General features: G+C 38.6%; 1 protein-coding gene across 1 annotated transcript in view; it reads left to right on the forward strand.

Annotated features, from left to right (window-relative positions):
• Window positions 1-1417: 1417 nt before the first annotated feature.
• The window catches only part of rab27b (RAB27B, member RAS oncogene family), a 72345-nt gene continuing 54736 nt past the window's right edge, over window positions 1418-19026 (forward strand). Inside the window, exon 1 of the mRNA XM_044174024.1 lies at window positions 1418-1750. The gene's annotated coding sequence lies outside the window, so the exon portion shown is untranslated. The remainder of the gene's footprint in view (window positions 1751-19026) is intronic.

A 19026-nucleotide genomic window follows, 5' to 3' on the forward strand; every position in this document is an offset into this window, starting at 1 on the left:
TCCAATAAGACTATCTTTTCTTTTCTTTTCTTTTCTTTTCTTTTCTTTTCTTTTTTATTTAGTTATGTAAATGATTAGTACAAGAATTGTTTTTGTTTCCACCTGTTGAACATTTAGGCCAAAGTGAATGAGGCAGTAACCCGTAGGCGCTAGGACCCTGTGGGCTAACATCTTTTCAGGTTAGATAAATGTGTAGTTGCCACACACACACACACATACACACGCACACACGATGCTGCCTTCACATGCTGCAAGTGCGGTTGCTTCTAATTTTGGTGTGTGAAGCCATATGCTTAAAAAGGTAAATATAATGGTAATATGTGAATTAAAGGTTTATTTATAATTTTTTGTTGTAAGCCGTATGGAGCAGAGTGCAATGTACTGTTCTCAAAAATGTTAAAGATTCACTTCCTAGCACTATTAAACAGTACAAAAATAGTGAGTGCATCTTTAAAGAATCCATATTCCATACTTTTCATGGTTTGTGAAAACACTGTCAAAACATACTGGATATATAAATAAATGCATGCTGAAAACAAGACTGCTTGGCCAAATGGCAGCATCCGTTGTGTGCCATCCATTTTAACTTTATAATAAATCTGTGATGTTTCATTTACAAACAAAACCTTAGACACACACAGACATAGGCTACTGTTCTTTTTAAGGATTGTAGAAAAAACATATTTTAGGCCTACATAGTTGGTGAGTTCAGCAAGGGAGAGTCATTAAAAGAACAAGTTTGAAATAGTGAGAAATATTATTATTATTATTATCATTATTATTAGGCCTATTCACTTTCTTGCCAAGTGCTGGATGAGAAGGTTGATACCACTCCTGTACATGTTTGGTAAATGTTATAGCCAGGACACAGTTAGCTTAGCTTAGCATACAGACTGGAGGTAGGTGGGAAACAGCTAGCCCGGCTCTGTCCAAAAGTAACAAAATACACCTGCAAGCACCTTTAAGCTCATTAATTAACACATTATAACTCATTTGTTTAATCTGTTCAAAAACAGAAGCGTAAAAAGCGACACTTAATTTAGCAGTAGGCCTAACTTCCGGGAGTCTAGATTTCCCGCTAGGAGCTAGTAGGCGGATTTTGTTCTGTTTCCCCCCTGCTTCCAATCCTTATGCTATCAAGCTGTCTCCTGGTTGTAAATATAGCCTACTAATAAATGTTAATAAAAAGCTGGCCTGCCAATAAGATATTAATTCCAACCAGTGCTGAAGAAACAAGGACAAATGTTTGTAGGGTATAGCCCTGTAACGATTGTTCCAAATGTAACAGTGGCGGGAAAAGTTGTGCTTATAAAATAACACTCAGGATAAAATTATTCGTAAACAAAACTTCCTCTGCAACGGCATTAAATCATCAAGCATATGGAAGCGCCCGTTTGATATCAATTGAGAAATCCGAGTTTCCGACGAGTCCCTGAAGGCGGCAGGAGCGTCAACCCTCCACCCCTCGAGGAAGCCGAGCTACATCCATCAGACTCGTTGGACTCTCGGAGGTACGCTCGAGCGCTCCTCAGGCTGCACCCCACCAAAGCACTCCACCGGGCCGTCACACCGAGCTCCGGGCAGGTTTGGGAAACTCTGCGCGGATTTTCCTCTCCATCAGGACTGTGGGAGAGATGCGACGTCTCGGAGGAGGAGGAGGAGACGAACTGGCCAGGCAGCAGCAGCAGCAGCAGCAGCAGCAGACACCTGAGAGGAGGATCTGAGTTTGTTTCTGTAACGTCAAAGAAAGGTAAGTGCCAAAGAGAAACGAAAGAAACGTTAATCCTCCAGGCACGGGTCGAGATGGTTGTTTGGTCGTTGTTTATTGGTGCGTTTCCGTGTTACTTGTCTTTTCCAGCATCAGTAGAAGGCAGGCGGTATGAGTCATAGCCCGGCGCAGGGCTGCTGGAGTATCTGAGGAGCAAAGTGTCTGCAGCCTCCAAACCCACAGTCCTTTATCAGCCGCTGCACATGCAAAGCGCTGCACCTCTGTGCTGTTTAGGCATATTGCTGCGTAGCCTTCTGTGTGTGTGTGTGTGTGTGTGTGGACGTGATCTGTCATACATTTTGCTCTAGATTTGGCGTATAGTGTTTGTACCTGGAGTCTGTGTGGGTGTGCATGCACGTGTGTATGTGACATGATACTTCACCTGGTTGGAGTGTATGAGCCTGAAATTCATAAGGTTTTATAAGAGATTAGGTTTCTTGTCACTTAACGTCTACTTTTGGTCTGGAGCTGTTTTTGATGGTTTAGTGTAGGCCCCTTAGTTCCAAGGAAGGGAAATCTTAATGCTACAACATACAATGATATTTTAGACACCAGTGTGCTTCCAACTTTGGCGGATGGTTCTAAATACTAAGATACCCATGAGCCTCAGCTGTCATTGCAGTAGAGAAGAAGCCAGTCAGAGGCACAGATTAGAAACTGAATCTAAATAAAAGCTGAGTAACTGTAAATGATCTGGATGGAACTCAATAGTGAATATAGAAAGGGACATTAGCAAAAAATTACAAATAAGACCTGTTTGATTTTCTATAAAAATTGAAGGTTGTGTACTGTATGTAAAGGGAGGAGGCCTGTAGAGTTGGTTATTGACAAAAAAGGGGCCATAATAGCTCATGGGGCCTGATTGCAAATTTTCTTCTAAAAAAAAAAAGGAGATTGTGCATGCAGTGGGAAATGTATCGACAGAAATTTGAAAAGCTCCCTTGGTTCATTAGTATGCACTTTTGAGAAGGTCCCTAACTTTAGCTCATCAGTTTCCTGTCTTCTGTTAAGTCACGCACAGTCTCGTGCATAAATGTCGTATCACGAGGTAAAAATAACACCCGTGGAACATCAGCCAAGCTTCATATCAAATATTTCTGCAGAAATTCAAATGTTTTTCGTATCTGTTCCGAGCGCATTATCTAAGTCTGAATAATGTTTTTGTATTTGGTTACACCCATAGAGTCTACACATGTACTCAGTCTATCAATGTGACAGAAAGCTTTGTGTTTGTATAAGATTTTTCAGCATCTTGTAACAAATTAAATACCAGGACTTTGTCTGCACTTGTTGCTTGCTTTAAATTCACCGTAAACCGCTCAACCAGGTGTTTTCCTGAATGAGAAATACAATTTCAGCTACACACACACGCGCCAGAAGCTCCCCTGCCACTGTGACAGTAATGAATTTCTCTCTCCATCCCATAGGTAGACTCAGGGTATTTGTTGACTCATAAATCAGTTTGTAAACAAAGATGGAAGGAGCAGAGGTAATTAGTGGAAGCAGCCTTTATTGGTTTGGTAATGCACTCCATGTCTCTTGAGCGGCTGGCAGCTTTATTGTTTCACGTCTCCGGTATCAATCCAAGTTGATTCCCCGTTGATGGACTCATAATGGAAATTACAGATTACATTTGGCTCGTGGGGTTGTTATCTCTGCTGGTATTATTGTACACTGAAGGCCTCAGCTTCCTCAAAATCGCTATTCATTTGTTAAAATGTCATAAAAAGATGAATTAATCAACAAAATCTAAACAAAAGCCAGAGAGTTGTGGCTGCAGCATATGCACGTTGACAAGTGCTTTTTTTTTCTTCAGTTTTTACTACTCTCATGTCCATGTCACCCTACAGCAGCTCTGCCCGATGCTGCATTCAAGTCCTGTCAGATTTATTGTAAATACAACCTACTGGTATTGAAGAACTGTTCACATCAGCCCCTTAGTGCTCTGGCCCCCAACCTTTTTGTCTCGTTTAAAGCCAAGTAATGTGTACTTGTGAGTCTTTGTCTCAGGTTGCGTATGTCTGTGAAGTCTTGAGCAGTTAAACTAACTAAACTAACTAAAGAGTAATTTTTACTTCTCGGGCTGAACAACTGATCAAAATCTTATCGAAATCGTTATATGGCCAAGTGCAATATCCAAATCTCAGAAGCTGCCATTTTTTGATAAAGGTACAATGTGTGACAAAACAGCATTATAATGAAATACTGTAGTGCTGCAGATATGCCCTGGCTTACAAATCTTGTTCTCCTGATGTAAGAAAACATTTTTGTTTGGTACATAGCCCAACAAATGTAACAGCATCATTATTTTAATAGTTTTTTCAGTGAAAATGAAAATTGTGATGCAAAAATGATCATTCCCACTAATGGTGAATCATATCGTAATATCTGTAATAAATATAAAAATAATAAATATGTTTTTGTTTTTTTTTACCATATTGTGCAGCCTTGTTTCCTTCTCAGACTGTTTCACTGTAACTGTTTTTAGAAGAAGCGTAGAGTTTTTAGAGTATAAGTCTGTCACAGGGATGTTTGCACATTACACCTTGCAACACCCGATGCTGAGAAGAGCCTGCAGGCAGACTCTGCAGGGGGGGCTGACACTTACCATCATATCACATATTGAAACTACTGGCCGCTTAATTTGTGGTGAACCTGTGGTTCATTTGCTCACACTGCTGCATAAAATGCATGTATGAATAATCAGATTACTTATGTTCCATACTGTACAAACGCCACACCTGGATAGGACTCATAACTGAGATATATGACAGCCTACTATGTGCGCGGGTGCGTCCTCAACTCCAGTCATGTAGTCAGTAAGTTAAAAGAGGATTATAATGATAAACAATGACCTACACTCTGAAATTAGAATGAAAGTAATTGTTGTCCACATGATCGAAATCGGGATCAACCCAGGCTTTTTATTTATTAATACGTATTGGCTATAAATCCAGATGTTTCCTCCTGGAATTACAGTTGTCAAAAGCTTTCAGTGAGTGAATGATGGTGTGTGAATGAAGTGAATGGCCGTTTTGCGTCTATTTCAGTTTTGTTGAAAACGTTTGCTAAAGCTGAGGTTGAAGATGAATCCCATCCAGACCTTCCTGCAAAAGATCAACACTGGCATTCTCTCTCAGATATAAATATAGGACATCATAGCAGGTTATTCTTTTTAAATGTAGAGCTATTTGGCTGTAAAACATATCTAAATTACATCACTGATTTTAACGCAGGCCTGAAGTGTGCATTGTAAGTTTGTATGTAGAATTAAAATGAATATTGGATCATAAAACGTGGTCAGGACAGCCATAAGTGAAACTCTGACACTGAATACCTGCAGCTCAGTACAGAAATGCCAGAGACAGTCTGAGATGTGGGGCCGTCAAACACACTCCTGCAGACACAGACCACCAGAAACCTGGATAATGTTAGAATCATACATGTTATGTTCCATATCATATCCGAACACAATTAAAAACAGGATAAGACACAAGTTGAATAAAGTTTAAAATAAAATATTATATTATATATAAGTATTGTTATAAAATAATAATGAAATCATACTGAAAAGATCAATCCCCTCAGGGGTGCAAGTGTCTCAACTAGTGCATCAAAATGTCCAGAAACGGCCCTGGGTAACTGTTTCGAAAAAGCCTGAAAAAATGAATATTTTGTGCAGCAGAAATCTTTTTTCTGAACAACCCCTCAGATTTACTTTGTGCGGAGCCCTGGAGTGGCCATAGAGAGAGAGAAAAAATATATATCGAGGCCATGCTTTACTACATCGAGCACACAGAATGTTATTGCGTGCGCACAAGATACAATTCGTTCCCACGTTTTGATTAATTTGTGGGCATGAGATAAGTGTATATACAGAGAGCCAGCACAATATATATCAGAGCTAAAACATAAAGGCAATGTTGAAATGACGTCTATTGCTCAGTGAGTAGTTTACTAGATTAGGATATCAATCACCATGTGTTCGCTACAGTAGAGCTTTATTAACAGCTAATGGGCTTAATGGAGTTACATCATGGTACATTCTTTAAAATCACAGGCCTAATTATGCCAAACGTGTTTTGCGCACCCACATATTCTTACACGTGGATGCAGTGAGCTACCAAGCCTATGTTGAGCGCATAGGTAGGCTATCAACATGCAACTACGGTCCATCTTAATCCAAGTATACCCACCGTGCATAAAGACGCACGCAACTCCTTCATTCATTTCAACTTGTGCCCACGCATTAACCAAAAAGGTGGAAACAATTTGTATCTTCTTGTGCGCATGAATAATCAAAATGTGGGAACGAATTGTATCTTGTGCGCATGCAATAGCATTTCGAGCGCTCGATGTAGTAAAACGTGGCCTTGGTATATATATATTTTCTCTCTATGGCTCCTTAGCCTTGCAACCCCAGGTTGGGAAACACCGTCTTACTAGTAATTCCCATTTCACTTTTCATTCATGTACAGTTTATTGTTCCAATTTCTTCTCAACCAAAATCTCCTCCTCTTCTTCCATTCCCCCCTCCATCCTGCTCTGTCTGCCACCTCAACTTCCTACAGAGGGCTCCTGAATGATAACAGTCTGACTGAGATACCAATCTGGAGTCCTAGTCAAACTATTTGTACATGTTCAGGCCTGTAGACCTTTCATTCCATTATCATTTAGTTTTCATGAGGTGTATCAGCAGTTTCAGTGGTAATGTTTAAAAATCCAGTTGTACTTTTGAGGTTTATCCAGAGGGAATTACAGCCCGTGAGAATACAGGTTAGGTGTTTTGCTGTGATGATTCTCTGTGACCTTTTAACTCTGGTATGGCTCTCCCTAAGCAGTTTGCCCTTTTCTTCTTGCTCTCTGTCTTTCTCTCTTTGTCACAGCCTCTCTCTCCTCCTCCTGCCACCCACCTGCAGTGTATTGACCAGAACCAGCAGGATTCAGCCTTCCTAAGATGATTAATGCATAGATAAGATTTCCACCTGATAGCGAGGGCCTGATTGCAGTAACACTCCTTTCCAAGTCAAGCATGGTGTGTGTCCTTTCCTGTCAGCAGAATTGAGTTTTAGTGATAAATATGTTTCTTGGCAGCAATAATTTCGTAAAGCTAATGAGCTAATTCACAAACCAGAGCTGGAATGAATAAATGCTGGTCACTATAAACTTAGTGACCAGTTGGAGCTGGGATTTTTCACACCAGACGAGAAATATTCCGATTTTGATGGTTCTGAGTCTACTGTTGCCCTGAATGTCACCCGCTTTTACACGCCATGCTGTAGAGCCTCCAAATTCTCAAAAGATGGTATTTTTAAAATCTTGCGAATAAAATATTATGTTGTACGTGCAAGCTATTATCTATTAAAGACTATACAGCTTTAGAGCATTACATTCTCAGGGAAGATGCATAATTATAGATGGCTGTTTACAGAATGCTAAGAAAATGTAACAAAAATAAGAAGTATACAGCCTAATATTTGTCTCAGTAGTTGGTGGTGACCAAACCAGAGCTAAAAGGAAAGTGAATGTTGGACTTACTTTCATCAGTGGGACACATTTTGAGGCTGTTGATGCCCTATAACTGCTGAATGTGTAAATAAACAACTGTTTGCTAACAAGTTTGTGTTTACAGCTTGTGTCCGCTGCCCCCCAGTGACAAATCAGTTAATGTTTAAAATCAAGCTGAAACGATTAGTCAGTGAATTGGTTAGTAGTATTTAGCAGCAATTTTAATAATTAATTACAATTAATATATATATAATTGTAAGTAATTTTTTCAAGCCAAAAATGTCAAAAAATCTGCTGGCTCAAGCTTCTCAAATGTGAAGATATTCTGCTTTAACTTGTCTGAAATGATAGTAAACAAAATCTTTTGGTTTAGCACTAAAACAGTCAATTCGTCAGCCTTCAAATTTTTTTGACATTTTGTAGACTACAGGATTAATTGGTTAATTGTGAAATGTATTAAGAGATATTACAGCCTTTTGGTAAGTGTATTAATTACTGTATTGACGGCTTCTCGTGGAAAATTTTTTTGTACATCACAACATCACACATGCTATTTTATAGAAGCATTAGATAAGCAACATAGTATCTTGTTACCACAAAAAATATATCCATATACATATGATCACATATTATGGCCAGACAGAAAGCCCATAAACAGGCATAATATTTTGATTTGGCACCATCAGTGTCACTCACTTATATCTGTAGTGACCGAAGTCAAATGCATTTTTATAATCTTTTCACAAGATTTTGACCTTCAATGCACTGTGCTCCTTACATTGTCATGTCTGACAATTATCAACACATTGATTAGGCTGTGTGTAGTACTGATACTATTAGTTGATTGATTCATGTTAATACATCAGTTTTGAAGTTGTCATGATACATGATAAATACAACTGGAAACCAGACTAGTAGATCAGTTGATAAAAAAAAAAAAATAGTTGCAGCCATATTTGTAACCAGTCCAACCCTGTGTATTGTTTTAAGCTCTCTGTAGTGTTTGTAGTTGTCTTTTGGTGTGAGGAACGAGATGGTGTGACACATTCAGGTTAACGATTTTATCTCAAGTGTCTCGCTCAGTCCAGCCAGTCAGTCTGCATAATTTACAGCCGGATAAACAGGAGAGGGGGTGAGGGAGAGAGAGGACTTGAAAGACTTAGGATGACAAAGACTGACAACCAGAGAATACAGAAACACAGAATAATTGACTCAGAAAGTTTAATACATGGTATTCAACTGTTGAACAAATGATATGCATAGAGATAAAATCCAAATTAAGAGCATTTATATGTGGTGGCTCAAATAAACAATTTATTGTAGCAGAAGAAGAACCAGAAAAGAGTTGCACAACAGTTTTCATGATGTTAACCTACTCCATGTTTACTTAGGCGTGATTCCATACAAAGTCAATGAAGCGATCAGATGCGAATCCACCCCGGAGTGGCTTGAATTGATGGGAAGATGCCTCAGTGCAATTTGAAAATGTTTCAGCTTTAGCGAAAAATTCAGGCTTATCCTTGGGCTGTATGAATCTGCTTCATAAACATACAGAGATGAGATGAGATGAGAGGAAAAAGGAGAGAGAGTGGAGGGAAAGAACAGAAAGAAGTGGAGTTCTTGGTGAGTTCTGAGCTGAACACAAAACAAACAGACACACTCCCACAGGCATGGTCGATGCGTCCGTCACTAGCTAGCTTAACAGCTATCGTACAATTGGTACATTGGCTGTTTGTGGCAAATAAACACAACGATAGGTATGACTTGATTTGACAATGACACATTAACTGTTTTGTTATTTAGATTGGATGACTTTTTCTTACATGCAGCAGAAACACAAATGTAAATGCATTTAAGAAACTTTGAAACCCAGAATGTAGTTCCTGAGTAGAGCTTGACCGATAATAGACTTTTGAGGTTGATACTGATATATTGGCAAATATTATTATTATTTTTTTAACTTAATTAGTCTTTTGGACAAACTATGTAATGGATTTGCACTTCCTAGATTAGTTCAAAAATGTATTTCAGATTTTTGTACATCATTTGTTACTTATTGGCTGACATATCTGCTGATAGGCATATATTGGCGAGAAGCTGAATTAGCTAATATTGGCCCAGCCAATTTATCAATCTAGCGCTATTCCTGAGACTATTTGGTAAAAAATACATTCCTAAAAGTTTGCTGTGCCACAGAGAGAGACAGAGACTGATTGAAAGAGAGAGAACAGAAATCTGGGTATGACTGTAGGATCAATAATGAAGACTATTCTTCTGGACAGTAAATCAGCTTGGCAGTACATTCTCTCCCCTCAGCTGCCACTTTTATCCTCACTCATAAATACCAGGATTACTACTACTTCTCATGACGGGGAACTCTACGCCGTGTAGTGCTGTTTTAATGATGGAGGCTAATGTTGATTTATATACAGCAGAGGCACACTCTTCTCCGAGGGATCTGTAAGATAGATAGATGCTGTTTCTCCATCCTTATGCTGTGGTCTCCGAACATCAAATCAGGCAGCAAGACTGGATAAAATGAAACTGTCTCAATCATTTTTAACTAATTGAGTTTTTTTTTTTTTAAATAAATTAATAATTAACACTTTCCCCCCATTCATTGTTACCTTTAGACTGAAATACTGCTTTAAAATTTTACTTCTCATTCCAGTTCCATGTAAGCCAGATTTACACAACTGGAATTAAATAGCTGCTTTCCTCCTTATTAGATTATAACTGAAAATAATGACTAACCATGATAAATTTTCAGTATGTCTGCTAATGTCACCTTTTTCCCCAAACATTTCACAAGCTTTTGATAAGGTCAAAGGTCAGACAAAACAACAAACTTCCACTGTAAGTCTGGATAGCATTTACTAAATTGCTGCTTTTAATAAAGCAAAAGATTATTTACTTAGATCCATATTAGTTGTTACCTTGGCTACCCTTCCTGGGGTCCTTAATCTTACCTTCTGTTAAGATAACCTTTTGCCACCTGCTGTTATGCTCACAGGATGCTAGCACTATGTAGAATTTTTGTGAGAAGGCTTGCTGCTGCATTCTGCACAGCTGTAGATGGGTAATTTCTGCATCGTTTAGCAAGTAAATAAGGAATTACAGTAGTTAAGGTGGGAGGAAATGAGGATGTGGATAAGTTGTTCAACTATGTTGTGGGGAGCATTGGTTTGACTTTGGCAATAACTCTAATTTGTAAATAGCAGAATTGAACAAGACTATTAATATGCTGATTGAAGTTGAGGTACTGATCAAAAACAACTCCCAAGTTTCTAGTTGAGTGTTTCGTGTTAGTTGTTGGTCGTCGAAGGTCTGTGGTTTGACATTGTTTAGAAATATGATCAGTAACCAGTATTTGAGTCTTATCTGTGTGTTCAGTTGCAGGAAGTTGGAAGCCATCCTGTCCTAAATGGCAGCAGTGCAGAGAATCCAGATTGTTACGATTTTCAGGGCTAAACGAGTCATAGAACTGGGAGTCATCGGCATAACAATGTTAGGGCACAGGGGTGAAATGGCGAGTAACGTGGCCAAGGGGCAACAGATACAAATTGAACATAGGGCCAAGGACTGAGCCCTGTGGGTCCCAGCAAACAGTGTACACTTGTGTTTTGAATAGCAATTCGGCTGCAGACTTTGCTGCTACCTTCAGTGCTCATGGTTGTATTACTCAGTCCAACAATGTAAATGATATGGTTAATCAGTTTAATACTATGTGCTTGAGAACTCTGGACCAAATAGCCCCTGCATCATGTTGTCCAACCCAAGGCCCTGGATAAATGAAAATATTAGAAAATTAAAAAGAGAATGTTGAAGAGCTGAATGTAAATAGAAAAAGTCTAAACTTCAAGTTCATCAACTCCATGTGAGGGAGTTATTATCTTAATTTAAATTCACTGGTAAAGAGTGAGAGAGACTACTTTTCCAATCTATTGGCCTCTAAAAAGTCAAGATTTCTCTTCAATACCGTCAACAGTCTAGTAAACCCTGCTCCAGCTACTGTTTGGAGACAGGCACTGTTTGCTTAGAACAGGGAATAGCAGAAATGCAGTTTATATCAAATAAAACCATTTTATGATCTTAAATAAAGTCCCTCAAGAAGAGGAAGTTAATCTCTAAACCCACAGTTTAGAGATGAACAGTTCTCTGACCAAACAATTAATCGAGAAAATAATCGGCAGATAATAATAATCATTGGTTTTAGTTAGCTTAATTAGTTGCCTAATAAAAAGATAAGACTTCCCAGGCTTCTTGTGATGTAAATGGTGAGGGAATGCAAGGCAATGAGTGGTAAAAACGTCAATCACACTGAAATGGTCCTTGAAGCAGTACTTCTGTTTGTATGTAACAGGTTGTGTGTTGCTGATGTTGATTAATCCTTGTAACTAAGAATGTTATAAAATTCTTGATAGAGAAGATGAAAGCATTTGATCAACCAGTGAACCAGAGTGCCTGAGATCATTTTTAGATAAACTGACCATGAAAAGTAATGAGATCTATATGTTACTGCCAAGAATGCACCATGGGACTGAACACAATCTGTACTTGTTTCTCTTTCTCTCATCTTTCATTCATTATTTCTCTTTGCTTCTTTCTGTTTTTCATGTGGTAGAAATCTTTTATTTGCTGCTAGAAAGATGTGTAAGGATAAATTATCCCCCCCACCCCCTTTCTCTGTTGTGTCTTCATTTCTACCTGTACACCTCCATTTTTCACATTAGATCTTTTTCTTCTTGTATTTGCACGATGAAAATGATTCAGTCTATCTACTTTCTTTCTCTAGCCTGTTTTGACAGATAGTGATTTTTTAAAAATACCTTTGCATCAAACAGGCTTGATACAGAGATGTGGGCAACTGGAGGCACAACCTCTGTACAGCATTTGTTATGTCCTCTGGTTCTGGGGGAAATCTTGACATCTTGATTTTTCTGCACACATTTTTTTTTGCTATATTTCCTCACTGCTCTCTCCACTTTGACAGGCGGGAAACGGGCGAGGGCAGAGTTATCTTCTATTAAACTGCTGCCTTGCCATTTTTTGTGATTTATTTTTACCATGTTTTTTTCCCCTTTGCCATGCTTCCTTGAGGAAAAGGTGTTTGCGTTTCCTGAAGGACATTTCTGCAGAATTGGATTCATATTTTCTTTTACCACAGAGCTAAATGAGCAAAAAATTTAAAATATTTCATCCAAGAATTGACTTGACTGGAGCCCACTTTCTCTGATGTGTAGCTTGATTTGAACACAGGAAATTCAGCACAAAACGATATCACAATCCAACTGCTTCGCAAGCAGTGATGTTGATAGGTTTTCAATATAAATGACAGGTGGTCATTTGAGTGGGTCCCAGGGAAATTGAGTGGATCCCCAATAAAATTTGTGTTTTTTGACAAATTGTATTGTTAAGCTTGTGTTTGATGTTATATGGTTATAATTATGGTTATTCATGTATGTTGAAAATGTATCTGAAAATTAAGCTGAGGGAAAGGGGGGGTCATATTATACAGAGAAATATTAGCTTTTTCTTGTTGAATAAATGTTAAAAAGGGAAGGTAAAGGGGCAACGAGAATGCTGAACTTTAAAGTTTCATCATGAGTCATATCACCATCAAGCACATCATGTTTGGCCTGATCAGCCACCGTCAGTTATCAATACAAACGCACATTATTAGACTGTAAACCATTAATCAAACCAATAACTAACCGCAGTCAACTTCAGACAACCTTATCTAAAACTTTACCAGTTACCTAGTATTTCTGTTAAAAAAAAATATAGGCTTCATAGAGTATTAGCAGTTTGAATTAAGCTGAAGCTCCCTGCGCGCTCCGGGGAGCGCCGCTGAATTAAACACTGGCTCATAACACTGTTAATTTGCCATCTATTATGTGTGTCAGAGACGGTATTTGATACACGGTATTTTTTGATACCAAATGAACTACCCGGTTTGCTACTTCCCGTTTGGTGTTGGAGAGATACAGTATATGCGCTGACTGTAAGAAACAGGTTTTTTTGACAGCGAGTTTTCTTTTGTTTATTCCTATGATTTCAACACAAATTTGTTGTTCACAATGTAACATTATCAGGGAAAAAATATGATGCATCCCATGGATGCGTCAACAGTGAGTTTACTGCGTTCTTTTGGATTTTAACGCCCCAGAGATGCAGGACGCGTACCTAGCAACATCACTGCAAGGTATCGTGATTTGGGCAGCTTGACTGCTTACCACGTTCTCACATTCAATTCAATTCAATTCAATTTTATTTATATAGCGCCAATTCATAACAGAAGTTATCTCATTGCACTTTTCCTATAGAGCAGAGCAATGCAAATACCACCTAGACATTTTTTTTTTTAATTAGAATAGTAATTGTAGTGTTAATATTAATAAATTAGTAATAATAGGAATGACAGCTATAGGAAAAATAATGTCAGTATTAGTAACAGAGCCAATAACAACAACTGTAGTAGCAGTTGTCGAGTAGGAACACGGGGGCAGCAGGTGGCCCACAACCACAGATCCAGACTCTTCAGAGGAGAGAAATGAGAAAGCACAAAACTACGGGAGAGAGAAGATGTCGAGTTAGTAACATGCAGTAATGGAATAAAAATGCATACAGATGGAGAGGGAGAGAAGGAGAGAGGAAAGAGGTGCATCATGGGAAGTGTCCCGGCAGTCTAGGCCTATAGCAGCATAACTATGGGATGGTTCAGGGCTCACCCAAGCCAGCCCTAACTATAAGCTTTATCAAAGCTCATGATGTGACAGCGACAGTTGGTGTCGGTAATGCACCTCTAGCTGGTTCGTCAACTGCCGCAGAAGAAGAGAGTGACAAGAAAACATGGAGGAGGAGAGTGAAACTGTAAATACAGAGCAGGAGGAGTTGTTTTTGTTTCTATGGAAGTTCCAAATAAAGGAAGAAAATAATCAAATGTGATGAAGTACGGTATGGTTATTTGAAACCATTTCTTAAATGAATTTACAGAACAATTACTGCATCGTGATATATACCGTTACCGTGATATAAAATGACATATACCGTGATAGAAGATTTTGGCCATATCGCCCACCCCTCCTTCCAGGGTTGGAGGCTTAATTCCCTAGAGCAAGGCAGTAAAGACCGCCAGGGTTAGATGTTCAGATGCACGGTAATGCCTGGAAATTCATTTCTCTAAAGTAAGGCACCTATAGTGCCAGGGTTGGAATGCTGGTCACACCAACATTTAAAACGGCGATTCCACTTCCCTAGAACACAGCACTACTAACGCTGCCAAGGTTGAAAGTTCAGTTCTATAGTGCAAGACACTAACACAACCAGAGTTAGAGGTTTAGTTCCATAACAAGCCGCCAACTCTCCTCTTACAAGCGTGATGTGGCCATCAGCGCTAAAGTGATTAGTTGATTGTTAAACTTCTGGATCGACAGAAAATTAATCACTGACAATTTGAATTTGAAGATTTGCTTTTCAGTGCAGTGACAATTCCATTAAATGTTTACTATTTTATGTCTCTAATTAAAGTACCAAACATAACATTGTTTTCTTTTATGCTTTCAAAAAAAAGCTGTTTTAAATATCACTTTGTGCTTTGGGAACTTTTGACAGGCATCGTATTAGTCCTCTGATAAATCAGTGTTGACCAAAATTGTGTACAATATGCACTGAAAGACATATTTATTACTACTTGAATGTTTTTAGGAAGTGTTTATTTGTCTGGAAATCAGACTGTGTCTGTGCTGTAAAATGAAGCAGCAGATTAGAAACTAATTGCAGCTTATTAATAATGAATATAACCAGCAGCAGTGGATGTACTGTATTCACAGAAATACCACACTGGGGAGTACGCTGTGTGTGTGTGTGTGTGTTTGTGTGCGAGGGTTTTGTTTTTGTCTCAAATGTTGGATCATCATCTTTTAGAGTGCTAGAATAGTATATATCAGACAATGATATGTCGGCCAGTATTCTTTAAAAAAAATAATCAAATGGGGAACATAGTTCATTGCTTTCACTGTTGTTATAAATATGATTTTGGAGGGAGTTTATGAAAAAAAAATTTAAGGCTGTTTCCTGAATTTTTTATCTATTTCTATTTCATAACAGAAGTTATGTTCTGGCAGCATGGACTGGGCTTCATGTTGGGAAATAAAATGGTAATACTTTATTTTACAGGTCTTTAATTTCCTATAAGTTATGTCATCTGGTACTAATTAAAGGGAAAATGGAGACAAAGTTCTCAGTCAGTATTTCTAAAATCCTGACACTGGCCCTGAATGTGGCCTACTTTACAGTGAAATAAAACCAGAGACCATCATAATAGATTAAAAATCACTAAAGTACTTCCCATAAAATGAATCCTGCATGTGATAATGATTGACTATTATTTCTAAGTAAAAGCCAGGCTGAAAAGAAAAAGTTGCCTAGATCATCAAACTGCCTCAACAACCCAACAGCTTCAGAGCTATTGGTAGTTATATAGCTCAGTAATTTAATCAGAATTCTTATTTGTATTCAACTGTAAAACTCGCTAAAAAACCTCTTTTAATTTTTTTTTTTTAGATCAACCATATCTGACTTCTTTTCAGAAGTTCTAAGGGCTGTGAGGTTTTTATATTACTTGTGTTGATCCCTCATCTCCCCTCGCTTGCTGTGAGGAGTTTGCTTGATGTACATCAGAAGTCTCTGCACGGCTCATTGTAGGAACGGCTTCAAGGGAAAACTGCAAGTTTGGATACAAGCAAACCGAAAGAGAGCTGAGTGAGAGAGGGGTAGAAAGGGAGAAGCAGCAGGAGAGAAGAGCAAAGGATGAATGAGATTCAAGGTGAAAGAGCGGAGAAAAAGGTAACGAGAGAGAGAGAGATAAGGTGAAAGGAAGGATGAGTGTAACACATGATGTTATTTGAGGTTGAAACGCATTGCAAACTGAAAAGTCTGAAAGAACAAACACTGCCACTTTAGACATCCAGTCACATCCAGTCAGATCTTACATAACCTAGTAGTAAGTCACAAATTAGGGTGACTAGAGGAATATGGATCAAATCTATGTACTTCATTACATTGAGGCAAAACATCTTGTTAATTAAAGTTTGCCATAAAGCAGATGTGCAGATTGATTTGCATCATAGACCTTTTTCACAGTAGACATTTTGACATGCCAAAGTAGGAAAAGCACAGGTGTTACTAACACAAAGTTTACTGACAAATTGGGCTGGACAAAAAAGGCTAGCTATTTTTAGTCAAATGTAATGTACATGATAGCTGGCTACATTAGCTGTCTTGGGTCAGTCTGGTAAACTGTAACACGAATGGTGTATGTGTGATGTTTACCCGCAGCAGTTTTCTGAGACTGTTGTGAGTCAAGGTGGCTAGCTGGCTCTGGCTAACTTGTAGTAAATCATGATGAAACAGTCATATCTACTCAAGTGACTGACTGACTGAAAAAAGACCCTCTTGGTTTGTGTTTGTTGTTGAGATATCATGTCTGGGTGAAGTCATGGGAGTCAGCTGAACAGTATTTGGATTCTCCTTTGTTCAAAGTTTATCTCTGCAGACCGGAGACTTTTGAGAGGGTGTGGTAACTGTCAATCATTTTTTAATTTGGCCAATCAGAGGCTTACAGTCCACTGTCAAAAACTAATTTCACCAATACAAACAACTCACGCTCCAGCCATCGCTTGTTTTGTATGGACAACTTTTCAACTAGCTAGCTTATCAACTCCTTGAGCCAATGGGGGTTGAGCCATAGACTATATGAGCATGTGTAGTAGGGTTCCATTGTATGAATTAGGCTACGTAAACATTCACTTATTTCACCTTAGCAGTCCACCAAATTCTGTTTCTGCACAAATTTGAGGCGAGAAGCTTGAATTTTTTTTTTTCATTTATGGCCATATTGTCCAGCTCAGTTACAAGGTATATTTTGTTATATCACTCAATGCAATCCTTCTTCTACAAAATACGTTTATATATAAATACTAATTTGCTTTGGAGGATATGTAATTGCTGCCTTGATTACACTCACTGGCAGTGTTCTTTTCCAGAAGTTCAGGACTTTGACACCAGATTCCGGGGTTCACGTTCTCCTTGTGGTTAGGTGTAGGATACTTGGTTAAGGTTAATGAAAGATGGTGATTTTGTTTAAATATGGAAGAAGTCAACACATCCTGTCTCATGCTTCAAGTCATTGTTGACTTTTTCAATATTTAACTAAAATCACATCTTTCCCAACCTTAACCAAGTGTTTTGAGTTAAGGTTGATCAGTATTTTGTATTAAGTGATGAAATTGCTGGTGTTTTACAGACATATTTCAAATTTCAAAATCCATTACAACATAATATGCAAACACTTGAGACTGTAAGTATTGATGGTTCAGAAAACTGATGAGGTAACAGATGTTTTTTGTGGAGGGGTGTGGTAACTATCAACATCTGTTACCACTGATTAGGTAACAGATGTTTTTTGTGGAGTCTGCATGAGCTAAAAGAAAAACCTGTTATGAGTATAAACCCTACATGTAATGCATAGCCAGGGAAGGATGGAGGTTTAATGCATGAGAAAAGGGGGAGTGACAAAGAAAGAGAAAAAGCAGAGAGAGGGAGGAAAGACTAGTTGCCTGGTGACGGAGGCAGAAGGAGAGAAAGGAGAGAGAAGGTGAAGAAGAGAGAGAAAATGAGGAGAGGTGTGGTGTTGTTTTTCAAGTGCAAAGAGTTACTGGTCACGATGCTACATCTGCTGCTGTCATCCCTCCCACTGCACTCTCTGGCTTTCTCAGAAGATGAAGAAGAGGTGTTGGCTCTTAATTTTATTTTTGTGTCTTTTTGAATGATTTATGGTTTTAATTGTTATAATGAGGGTGTGTGTTCAATCTGGCAGATTGCAAATCAGATTTTTGGCATTTTCAGACTGCAGCTTTTACGATGGCTAGAGGGAGGCACAATGCAAAGACCACATAGAATTTTTATTTTTTTAAATAGTAGAATAGTAATTGTAGTGTTAATATTAATAAATTAGTAATAATAGGAATGACAGCTATAGGAAAAATAATGATAATAATGAGTATTAGAAACAGAGCCAATAACAACAACTGTAGTAGCAGTTGTTGAGCAGGAACACGGGGACAGCAGGTGGCCCACAACCACAGATCCAGACTCTGCAGCTCCGGAGGCAGAAATACCTGCTGAAAGCGACAGAAGAAGAGAAAAGAGAAACGAGAAAGCATGAGAACTACAGGAGAGAGAAGATGTTGAGTTAGTAACATGCAGTAATGGAATAAAAATGCATACAGATAGAGAGGGAGAGAAGGAGAGAGGAAAGAGGTGCATCATGGGAAGTCTCCCGGCAGTCTAGGCCTATAGCAGCATAACTATGGGATGGTTCAGGGCTCACCCAAGCCAGCCCTAACTATAAGCTTTATCAAAGGGGAAAGTCTTAAGTCTACTCTTAAATGTGGAGATGGTGATGCTGTTTGGTGCTGAGCAGGCAGTGTACAGTGGGTTTGTGGGTTTTTGGAGCTTTTTCACGGGCTGAACAGCTAAACAATGAGCTGAAACTCAATATAAATCCCAGTAAAGCCGAGAGGAGCTCCAGATTCAGGTGATAATTCTCTGTAGGTTCGTCACAACAAGCGACCCCTTTCACAGTATCATTTGTTACGTTGTTGTTATAAAATCATCACTTATAGCTGCTTTAAATACATCCTCAGTTCTTAGCATGTGTGTGTATGATTGTGTCTGGATTTAGCTTC

The sequence above is a fragment of the Siniperca chuatsi genome, linkage group LG18 (genome assembly GCF_020085105.1).
Source record: "Siniperca chuatsi isolate FFG_IHB_CAS linkage group LG18, ASM2008510v1, whole genome shotgun sequence".
In the NCBI taxonomy this organism is placed as follows: domain Eukaryota; kingdom Metazoa; phylum Chordata; class Actinopteri; order Centrarchiformes; family Sinipercidae; genus Siniperca; species Siniperca chuatsi.